Raw genomic sequence first — 10,969 nt, 5'->3', positions numbered from 1 at the left:
CTCAGCCTAACCCATGAACAAATCTAATTAATAGGTCCCATAAGAACATAAATAACAAAAAAGATATTCCCAATGTACGGTTTCAGTCGCCTGCTAGGACAATATTGGACTCATTTTGTTGGTGGTAGAAGATCTTTGGCATCCATGTTGTGTTTCAAACATTTTAATCAATTTGTCTTGGATTTCATACAATGTGTTTCAAACATTTTAATCAAATTGTCTTGGATTTCATACAATAATATATAATTATGTAAGTTTCTTCGACTTGCAACATGAATACAACAACATGGTACGAAGAGCCTACTCGATTGGGTGGACTAATGGACTATATTTCACTCTTTTTGTCCCGTCAAATAATTCTTTCATTTGGTTGACTATATAAATCACCAGCTAATAATGGTCCAGCTGCCATCGGATTAAGAGGTTAAGGGGATGGGCTCTGAATAGCTTGCGCCCTTACACACAAGTATACAGAAAAGATAGAAGTAAGGCAATTGCTTACCCATTTGCACCCTTAATCAAATTTGGTAAATTTGTTTCAATTTGCAAAATTTCAATTAAAAATAACAGATATATTTGCTAGAGGTGAGTAAGAAAAATTGAAAAATCAAACTGAACTGAAAAATTGACCGAAATTGAACCAAAAATTTATATATATTATATATATTTCTGTATATTTTATATTTTTGTATATATTATATATATAAATTAATAATATATATAAATATATATTTATAATATATAATATATAATATATTATTTATTATTAAAGATTTAATATTTTATATTTGTTCCTAGTTTTTTACTATATATTTATATATTTTTTATAATATATATTGTAAATATAAAAAACTGAAAAACCAACAATTAACCAAATCGGTCAACTGGTTAACTGATTGGCTTTGATTTGGTTTCGGTTATCGGTTTTCCAAAAACCGGTCATACTGGTTTGGTTTCAAATTTAGGCCCAGGTTCGATTAACCAAACCATGAGCACCCCTAATATCCCCCTCATTTGTGATATAACTTTTCGTTGAATGTTTCTCCATTGTACTTTGTATTGTTGGTAAACAAACTAAAGGTCTATTTGGTTCATAGTTGGAATTGAATGATCTCCCTTCACCTGTTTAGTTCAGTCTGAAATCAAAATCGGAATCAGAATTGGCTGAAATAGATTATCATTCCTAGAGGAGGGAGACCATTCCCTCATATTGAAGATTGCCATATATATTACCATTCCACCAAGAACGGGAATGAAATTTTGATTCCACCCCCAACTAAACAGTTGTAATCCAAATGGACGATTCCGATTCTGATTCCGGACCCTGAGTGCTCCTTTCACTAGCTTGTGCGTTTTGTGGCCAGCCTTATAAGCGTGTGGACATGGTAACTTGTGTGCTTGGCTAGTGGGAGCCATAGTGTACAGTTGTATGTCCTCCAAAAATGCTAACAAGGTCGATCTTGGTTAAGACAAGGGATAAGCTGCTTACTGGGGCAAGTGGGGTGCACGATGTAGCCAAAGCTAGGTCCATGTTTGATATCAAGTCAGTTTTGCTGCATGGTTCATGGCTTTAAGGACGTATGTTTGGAATTGGGATCTGCTCCGCACAGAGTGTGCCTTACACCGATCTCACAGTCATATCCCATCTTATATTCTCAATATCTTCCCATGAATAATAGATACAAGTGCAGTAGATGTTCCCGATATGCGACCATAACATGCTGTGAAGTCTGTGGGAAATACATATATTTAGAATTGGGATCTATTCCTCACGGAGTGGTCTCACCCGACCTCACAATCATATATTGGGAATATCTCCCCATGAATAATGGATATAAGTACTAAAAATGTTATCGATGTATACATCCAGAACAGATGAGGGAGCAAGGTTTAGCTGAAACGCATTAACTGTTCAGCAGGCTGTAAAACTAATGATAAGGTTCACTAATATTAAATACATGGGGCCTAGAATTCAATACTGATGTACAACCTCATCATTGGTTTGACAACCTGTAAACAGTTAAAGCAATTAATCTAAATTTTCTATAAAATCAGTGTGAGACCGCTTTGTGAGAAACAGATCCGGGCTCCTATGTTTGACTTGCCATGGCTAAGGACTAAGGTACGTGTAGAAATGGACGTTTCATGATTTAGTGTATTGATGTCATGCCTTTGAAGCTTTGAGTGCTTGGCTAGTATTTACCGAGAAAAAAAAAAAACTAGCAATAGCAAACAAGGTCGATCTTGGGCAAGGCAAGGAACCGTAGTGGGGCTGCCACCTGCCAAGGCTGGGCCCTTGACATTAGGTTTTCTTTGTTTGCATTGCAAAACTTGGTACAAATTTTGCATCTTGTTCAGTTTTACATATATTTATTTTCGCATTTACTTTACAATTTTGAATCCCAAAAGCTCATGTGAAATTTGTATCTCCTCTCAATCTTAATTTCTTCTTATATGAATTAGTTACCACATTATTTTACTGCTCTACCTTCCAAACAAAACGACCATCCTCTTGCTTTCACTCTTTTCATTTGAAACTAGGCATGATCCCTCCACTAAATATAGGCTAGTATTTTAATATGTTTTTTTAACTCATGTCTGTTTATTATTTTTGTTTAACACCCATATTTTATTATTTAACTTAAGAGATTAAATTAAGTCTTATTTTTATAAAGATGAGAAACGGTTATTTAATTGTTTTTATTTAATTACCCTCACTTTTGAAAGAATGGTTTGGCAAGTGGCTAAGCTTGAAGCCTCTGAATTAAAAGTGAAGTTAACCACTCTCAACTTTTTTAGAGTTTTTTGAATTCTATTTAAATTAATATGGGAGCAAACCACTTCTGATTTATTTTTGTTTTAAATTTTACTTGTTTGATGCGGTAAAAATAAAGTAAAATATGACTTGAATTAGAATAAGTTAAAATCCAAACAAAATTAAACCAAAATTTGCATTCTTTTCGTTTGCACTCCCAAGCATTTGTATTAGTGCAAATAAAAATTGCACTACAACCAAAAGCAGCATAAATTCCATTTTGTTGCAAATAACATTTCAAAGCCTTTCGGCATCATAGATTGTTTGGTTTGAAATAAAAGATAGGGAAAAAAAGGGAAAGATAGAAAAATCTGTTTGTATAAGTTTCTTATTTCTGCTTCTTTTCCTATCATTTCTTTTAAACCAAACCCGGTTAAAATTAGGGTCATTTACTAAAACACCTCCTATAGTTTTATGGATTTATTAAAACCTACTTTATAGTTTACATTTTATTAAAACACCCCCTATAATTTGTAATCAATTTACTTAATCAACTTTCTACTAAATGATAGTAAAAAATAACAGTTTTGATCTTAATGTCCATTTGAATAAGTTTAATCAAAACAAAATAAAAATGAAAATACTATTTTTGCCCATAATAAGACATGAGCAAATGCTTTATTTGGTTCTATTTGGTCAATTTGTTTTTTATAGAAAGAAGTATTAGGTGTAATTTTGAAATAAACATTCATGAGCCCATGCCCTTGAACATTTTCCATTCAGTTTTGATAATCATATTATTATTTTCAAAATCGATTAAGTAAATAGATTAGTGTAAAATAAAAATTATAAAATAGATTTAAATAAATTTATAAAAGTAGTGGTGTTCTGATAAATGACTCTTAAAAGTATTATAAAATTTGGATTATTGCGCCCGCAAAACTCTGGCGATGAAGGGGGTGGAACCGCGAAAGACGATACTAAAAAAAACTGGTTTTAAGCGCTGAAATCGAGCGTACGCCCCATCAGTATTCAGATTTCAGACCCCCCCCTCTCTCTCTCTCTCTCGTGGCAGTGGCACCACTGGGCTTACGATAGCACATTCCCTTAGCGACGTCACAAACGGACGTTAAAATACGACCGACTTTATTTTCTTCCCATTCGCGTGCCCTCCTTTTCCGCCACTGTCTTCTCCCTCTAAAACTGAATTTCCCTTTAATCTCTCTCACACTCTCACTGCGCCTTCATTCCACCACCACTTCGAGTTTTTTCTTATAGGTTTTCAACCTGCTAGAGTTTGGGTTTGAGTTTCTATTGTAATTTTCTTTCTTTCTTTCTTCTTTTTTGGTAAAACTTTGGTTGGAGATGCGCCGAAGAAGAAGCTTAGCTTTGCATAGTTAGAAACATGTACGTAAGCGGTTCCTTCATTCTTTGTTTCTTATTAGTTTTGGTTCCTTCTCTTTAATGATTGGACTTGGGAAGGATGTTAATTGATTTTTATTGTGTTAATGTGTTTTAGCTTTCTGGAAGAAGATTCCGAGCATCCTTTTTTTGAAGTAATTTGGGGTTTTATGTTGCTTGAATCTGTGTTTTCGGGACCCCTTTTATTTCGATTTTTTCTTTCTAATTTGTCGTGTCACTTGCATATGAGTAGCCATTAGTTATTCACTAGCATTTGTTTTTTTATATATGTATTTTTTCGTATTTGCTGTTCACTTTCTAAATTTCTATGTGGAGATTTGTTTGTCTTGGTGGAATTGGATTGTTTTCAGCTTTTAAATAGTTACCTTTGTTCATATAAGTATATAAGCCGTTTACTTTTCTCCTTTGTCTCCATTGGCTTAAAACTCTATACTTCGCTTCTACAAGTAAATATTACCAAAGAAGAAGATAATGTAGGTTTCTCCAATCTAAATCCCAAGTATATAAAGCAATTTTTCAAGAATGTACTATTTTCTTACATAACATTTGCTTCCTAATAGCACCATGCTTTACTTACAGCAGTTTCTTCTATTTCCATCAAAATGTTTTAGAATATCTCAGTCATTCTGAATATTCGCCAAGCTTGGTTCTTTGATTTTTGGCATTATAAAAGCCTTGAACGCCTCAAATGTTCATTTGTTCTTAAAGATGTAGCATTCTGTTAAAACTTCTCTTCTTCATCTAAGCCTTGTCTCAACTATATGCGGCAAGGTTGATAAAACTTCTAATTTTGCAAATTACAGCTTGAATATGTCTGTTGATCATCTTAAGTTTCAAGACTTTCGGTTCTATATGATTTTTTTTTTTCTTTTCTTTTTTCATTTATTTTTTTGAATGTGAGAAACCATGAGGAGCCCAATGTCCAGGATGGTTGTGTCGGGAGCAAAATACTGTAAAACGTGGTTAATTGTGCTAAGCTTTTGTTGGTTTATGTTGCACATTGGTTTGATAACAAGTTTCTGAGATGTATATCAGCATCCATTGTCTGCAATGAATATCTAAGAAATGTACTGTTGACATGATATTTGTTCATTATATTCTTAAATGACTGGAAAATGTGTGTCAAATTCTGTTAGGTTGGGAAATCAAATGACATTCTTCTTTTCTTTGAAAATTTTTGTACAACTAGGTGATTTAGCTAATAGAAAATAGGCCAAAATTATGGTATTATGAGTACTAGGTTTAATTTCCTTTCACTTCATTTATCCATTTTCAGTGAATTGTTTAACCTATGTAGTGGGATCTTAACAATAATTCATTCTGTTTGATTTTACTTCAATTAGTTTTACTTTTTAATTTAAAGTCATAGTTGGTTCTTATTGGGTAAAATAGCTTCGATCTTCATCATTTTAGTAGTTTGGGAATAATTCATTCCCAAACTAGATGGTTAATGCATCAATAGCTAACTCAGTAAAATAGCTTGGTTCTTAACAATAATTCATTATGTTTGAAAGTGAACTTTGTCCTTTGATATTGATCCTCTTTTGCACTAATGCAACTGAAATTGCTCCTTATCTGTTGTTCTGGATCAGTGGTTAGTACATTAATTTGATCAGATGTGTCTGAAGGAAAGTAGATGGCAAGTTACTTTATTTAATTATTCAGTACTTTATGATGATGTGATGTCTCTATATTCAGTAATTCTCTAAGAAGTTAGGATGTGGCTGAAATTGTGATGCTGGTGTATAAACCGTTTAGTTACTTGTGCTGTCTTCTTTCAACAACCCCTGACCATGACAGGGGCTGTAAAATAAGTTTTATGGAAACTTTGTTATTAACTCCATGCTGAACTCCTGTAATCTTTTCCTTTGCAACATATACAACCATCAACCAGAATGTTCATCTGGCTAACTTCATTCATGGGATATTCTGCTGTTTCTTTTTTTTTTTTTTTGGTGAATAGATATTCTGCTGTTTCAGATTGACCCAAAAAAAAAACTCTGCTGTTTCAGATGGCTCTGCAACAGTATGTTCCCTTTTTTAACCTCAAGTTGAGCCTAACTCACTTTGCCTCATGCTTTTAGATACATTATGAAGAATCCGAGTCCAATGCTATGCACAGTGATGTTTGCTCCTGGAAATGAAGGAGAGGCAACGTTGGAGGGCTGAAGAGGATGCTCTGTTACGTGCATATGTCAAGCAGTATGGTCCACGGGAATGGAATCTTGTTTCCGAGCGCATGAACACACCCCTTAATAGGGATGCAAAATCTTGCTTAGAAAGGTGGAAAAATTACCTCAAGCCAGGTATCAAGAAGGGATCTCTCACTGAGGAGGAGCAGCGTCTTGTCATTTGTCTTCAGGCCAAGCACGGCAACAAGTGGAAGAAGATTGCTGCTGAGATTCCTGGTCGTACTGCCAAGAGGCTGGGCAAGTGGTGGGAAGTGTTCAAGGAGAAACAGCAGAGGGAGCAAAAGGATAGAGCCAAGGCCTTTGACCCTATTGAGGAAGGAAAGTACGATCACATTCTTGAGACTTTCGCAGAGAAGCTGGTAAAAGAACGTACTTCTGCATCATTTCTCATGGCCACCTCCAATGGAGGTTTCCTTCACTCTGATCAGTCTGCACCTCCACCAACCTTGCTTCCTCCATGGCTTTCCAGTTCCAATGCAACATCTACAGTGAGGCCACCTTCCCCTTCTGTTACCCTAACTCTGTCACCCTCAACTGTTACACCTGCTCCTGCCATCCCATGGCTGCAACCTGAAAGAGGAGGGGATAGCACTCCCCTTGTCTTGGGAAATTTGCAGCAACATGGAGCAGTTCCTACAGGTGGTGACAATCTGCTGATCTCTGAGCTTGCAGAATGCTGTAGGGAGTTGGAGGAGGGGCACCGTGCTTGGGCAGCACATAAGAAGGAAGCGTCCTGGAGGCTTAAAAGGGTGGAGCTGCAGATGGAGTCTGAAAAAGCATGTCGGAGGAGGGAAAAAATGGAAGAGATAGAATCCAAAGTTAGGGCTCTTAGGGAAGAAGAGAAAGCAACTCTGGAGAAAATAGAAGTAGAATACAGAGAACAGTTGGCAAGCCTGAGGAGGGATGCTGAAGCGAAGGAGCAGAAGTTGGTTGAACAATGGGCTGCAAAACACATGAGGCTCACCAAATTTCTTGAGCAGATCACCTGTTGGCCCAGGGCTACTGAACCTAATGGCCGTTGAGTAGGACTATGGCTATCGTCTATGACTGGAGAGACAATGACGGGTCTGTCTGTTACTTGCATCCCTTGGGCTTTTATTTCATTTCTATACTTATTTTCCCAACTTGCTCTTTATGTTGGATCACTGGTTTATCTTGTGTGCATTCTTGCCTCAGCTGTTATGGGTTTGTTGCTTCAAGGGGGGAGCGCTTGGAATTTGCATTATAACGCATTTGCCTATGTAATTATGTTATGATGTCTCTGTGACCCGTTACTGATCTCATGAGATGATTGTGCAGCAGTGGCTTGTCCCGTTTTATTAAATGTTTCAGTCTGATCATGAACATGATTTAGTTGCGGTGGTTCAGTTGCTCTTGTTTTATCACATAATAATTTCGTGCTTCCATTTCTTAATTCAGATTTTTTTTTTTTTTATAATGGTCAAGAAACAAATCATTAAGGGGGTATTTTACGACGTTAAATTTTTTGTTTTCATTTTTTTTTTAAATTGCCACTTCAGCAAAAAACAAGAACATGTTCTTTAACCATGTTTTTGTTTTGAGAAGCAAAATCAAATCGGTTTGTTTCAGAAAACAATTCATGTTTTTAAACAAACAAATTTTGGAGTTTAGATATTGTATGATTTAAAAAAGATGAAAACATGTTTTTCAAACCAGAAATTCAAGGGCACATTTTATGACTAAGTCTTAGAATCCAATATATATATATACCAAGTGTTTTGATTTGTTTTGGGGACAAAACAATTCACTGGAGAACACCCTCTAAATAACAGATTACAAGGCAGGCAAAGTGGTTTCACTAAGGCATATTAAACATTACAGTAAAATGATGATGCTAATTGGAATTAAGACAGCAAAATCCCAAATTAAATATCTCCTGATGAAACAATCTCTAATGTATACCAGAATCCATTCTCGTAAGCTCTTTTTGCAATGCAAATCTGAATCAAATGTAAAATTTGCATTTGGTTCAGTTTTGTATGTGTGTTGCACTCCTACAGTCCTACCTGATAAAAAATTGCACTCACTAGGAGTGCATGCAAAATTTATCACCTTCCTACATCAATTATTCTCTTTCATTTAAGGTCGGGGTTACATCATCTTGCCTCTTACCTCACTATCAAACAACAATGCTCTTCTTACCTCTATCTCTTTCATATGAGGTGGGAATCAAATAATTTTATTTCTTATTTTGTTTCTCTCAAACAAATAAGAGAGTCAAATCTGAAGCAAAAGTAAACCAGAATTTATAAAAGTCATTATGAAATTTGCACTGCAGTCTGCAAACAAACTGAACCTTAAAATTCATAGGAGTGTTGAATTGCTTCGGACCAGTCCGATTAAGAAGCACAAATATTTTGCTACAAGCCTTGGATAACTTTTAAACTTATCTTCAAAGGTCCTATTTCTTTTTCTCCAAATGCCCCTGATAAAACTGCAATTTGGATATGTTCAATAAGACCTTTGCCATCGGTATTGCGGTCAGAAACTCAGAATTGGATGGGATCCAAATTCCTCTAGGCCATCATTTACTAGTTGTGTCAATGGGTGTCTGGGCTTTAAGCCATTGCAGTTACAGAAATGGATGGGATTCAATTCCTCTAGGTCTTCATTTACTAGTTTTGTCTAGTAAGTGTGGTATAGGCTTAAAGCCATTGCACTTATACAGAAACACTTTCTCATGGCTTTGGGCCCTCCGGGACGGATATCCCTTTTAAATTAAAATATCCCTAATGAAACGTCTCCGTCTTTGGTTCCTAGATAGCAGAAAATAATTGATTTTCTCTTCCACTGAGAACAGGAAAACAACCGAAACTTTTTCTTGAAATGTTAGTCATTTTCTGTTTAGGTTGTGTTCGTGTAGCTGAAAAACAAGTTAAGCTTTAGCCACCCATTAACGGTGAAGAGATATAACTAAACTACGTTTTGCAAATTGAAAAGGTCCCATCCTATTTATTGTGAAATAGAATGAAATCATTTCGTTCCTAGTCGCATTCAAATTTCAGTCATAATAAATTACTAAATTTAGGTGTGCAGCTTTGGGCTGGCCCAAACCGACCCAGCCCATAATTTTCGTATTAGGTGGGTAGTACATCATTTTACTTCTTATTTTTGTTTATTACAAACAAATGAGAGAAAAGTCAAATCTGAAGCAAAACCAAATCAGAGTTTACACCTTGCACATTTGTACTCCCATGCGCAAATAAAAAACACATGATTGTCAATCCCCACTACAAAAATTATGTTACTTTGGCGAAGCGCACATAGAGATGTCTATATACATACACAGAAATGATCACTAGGAAGCTGATCAACAGAAGAAAATATAAATGATGCCACAGTACCACATTATATTCAACGCAAGAGAGGATTGGTTTCCTCTAATTTGGCAACGAAATGAGCAAGTGAGGAACAAGAATTAATACAGGTCTCTTCTTATATATGCACCACCAGATTACCACATACCATCAAATGCCTCACCGTCACCCCTTTACTCATTAGCTCGGAGGGGAAGGGGAAGCAATTGCACTTCCTTCATGATGAATACTTTTGCTAGCTTCTTCACTTGAACCTTTCCCAATTTTGTTTTTGAGATCTGCTAAGTGAAAACAAGGTAAATCCCTATCATGATGAGGAGGAGGAAGGAGAGAGAGGGGAATGGAACCCTTTTCTACCTTCTAACCCGTTGTAACTAGCAAGTTTTGGTATGGCAAAAAAAAAAAAAAGGTTTTGACCGGAAAACATGGTTATGTATATTTGCATGTATTTATATATAGCAGACCATGAAAAATTATATAGTTACATCCCTTGAGACATGTTTAAAATTAATTCTCTAAAGTAAACAAGAAAATGCTGATCAAAACAGGAATTTTTATATAATAATAGAATTTAGTTTTGTTAGCTTTATTTTCCAATTATGTAACGAATAAATTGATTAGATTCTATCCTTAAAAATGCATTTATTTGGATTAAGTAGTATTAAAATAACAAGACAACACCTAATGGATGGGTTAATCAATTTTTCTTTATTTTTTTTACTTTTTTTTATTCTGAATTAAATCCAAATTAATTATATGGAAATTCCCAACCTAAAGCCGAGTTGAATTTGACTGGTTGATGGCATTAGCAAAACCCATGCTAAACAAACAAACCAATTGCCATAGTACGTATGAAATGCAGAGTTGTTAGAATTAATGAAAGATATATACCTTTAGAACTTGATTCTTCCCTATCGCAGTGGCTGAGGTAATTGAGTGCTTTTATAACTGATGCAGCTTCTTCTACGATAATGAGGCTCTCTTCATCACCATAGCCTCCTGGTAGAACACTACCTATAGTATTTTCTGCAACACTTTCACTGGAGAGATTCCTTTTCTTATGGGCTCTGCGCATTGTTGACCCATTAATCTGACTACAACCTGATCTCTGCAAAGGACGTTATATATACACAAAACCTTTGTAAATGCATACATGCAATTATATATTAAAAAGGGCCAATTGACTTGTCATCAACTCACCATAATGTCAGGACTGTTGTTCATGGTCTGCTTCTTTTTAGGTTCATATTTTCGAACTTTTC

The 10,969-nt window shown here is 35.4% G+C and overlaps 1 pseudogene across 1 annotated transcript; it reads left to right on the top strand.

Moving 5' to 3' along the window:
• The first annotated feature begins 3,914 nt into the window (after positions 1-3,914).
• LOC104597193 (transcription factor AS1 pseudogene) lies at positions 3,915-7,718 on the top strand (annotated as a pseudogene). Its single transcript, XR_016082039.1, has 2 exons — positions 3,915-4,162; positions 6,262-7,718. The product of XR_016082039.1 is annotated as a transcription factor AS1 pseudogene (transcript).
• The last annotated feature ends 3,251 nt before the right edge of the window (positions 7,719-10,969 follow it).

The sequence above is a fragment of the Nelumbo nucifera genome, chromosome 2, assembly GCF_055504915.1.
Source record: "Nelumbo nucifera cultivar China Antique chromosome 2, China Antique-T2T, whole genome shotgun sequence".
NCBI lineage: Eukaryota > Viridiplantae > Streptophyta > Magnoliopsida > Proteales > Nelumbonaceae > Nelumbo > Nelumbo nucifera.
Note: the sequence above shows the minus strand (reverse complement) of the source record. Positions and strands in the feature narration are given on the sequence as shown.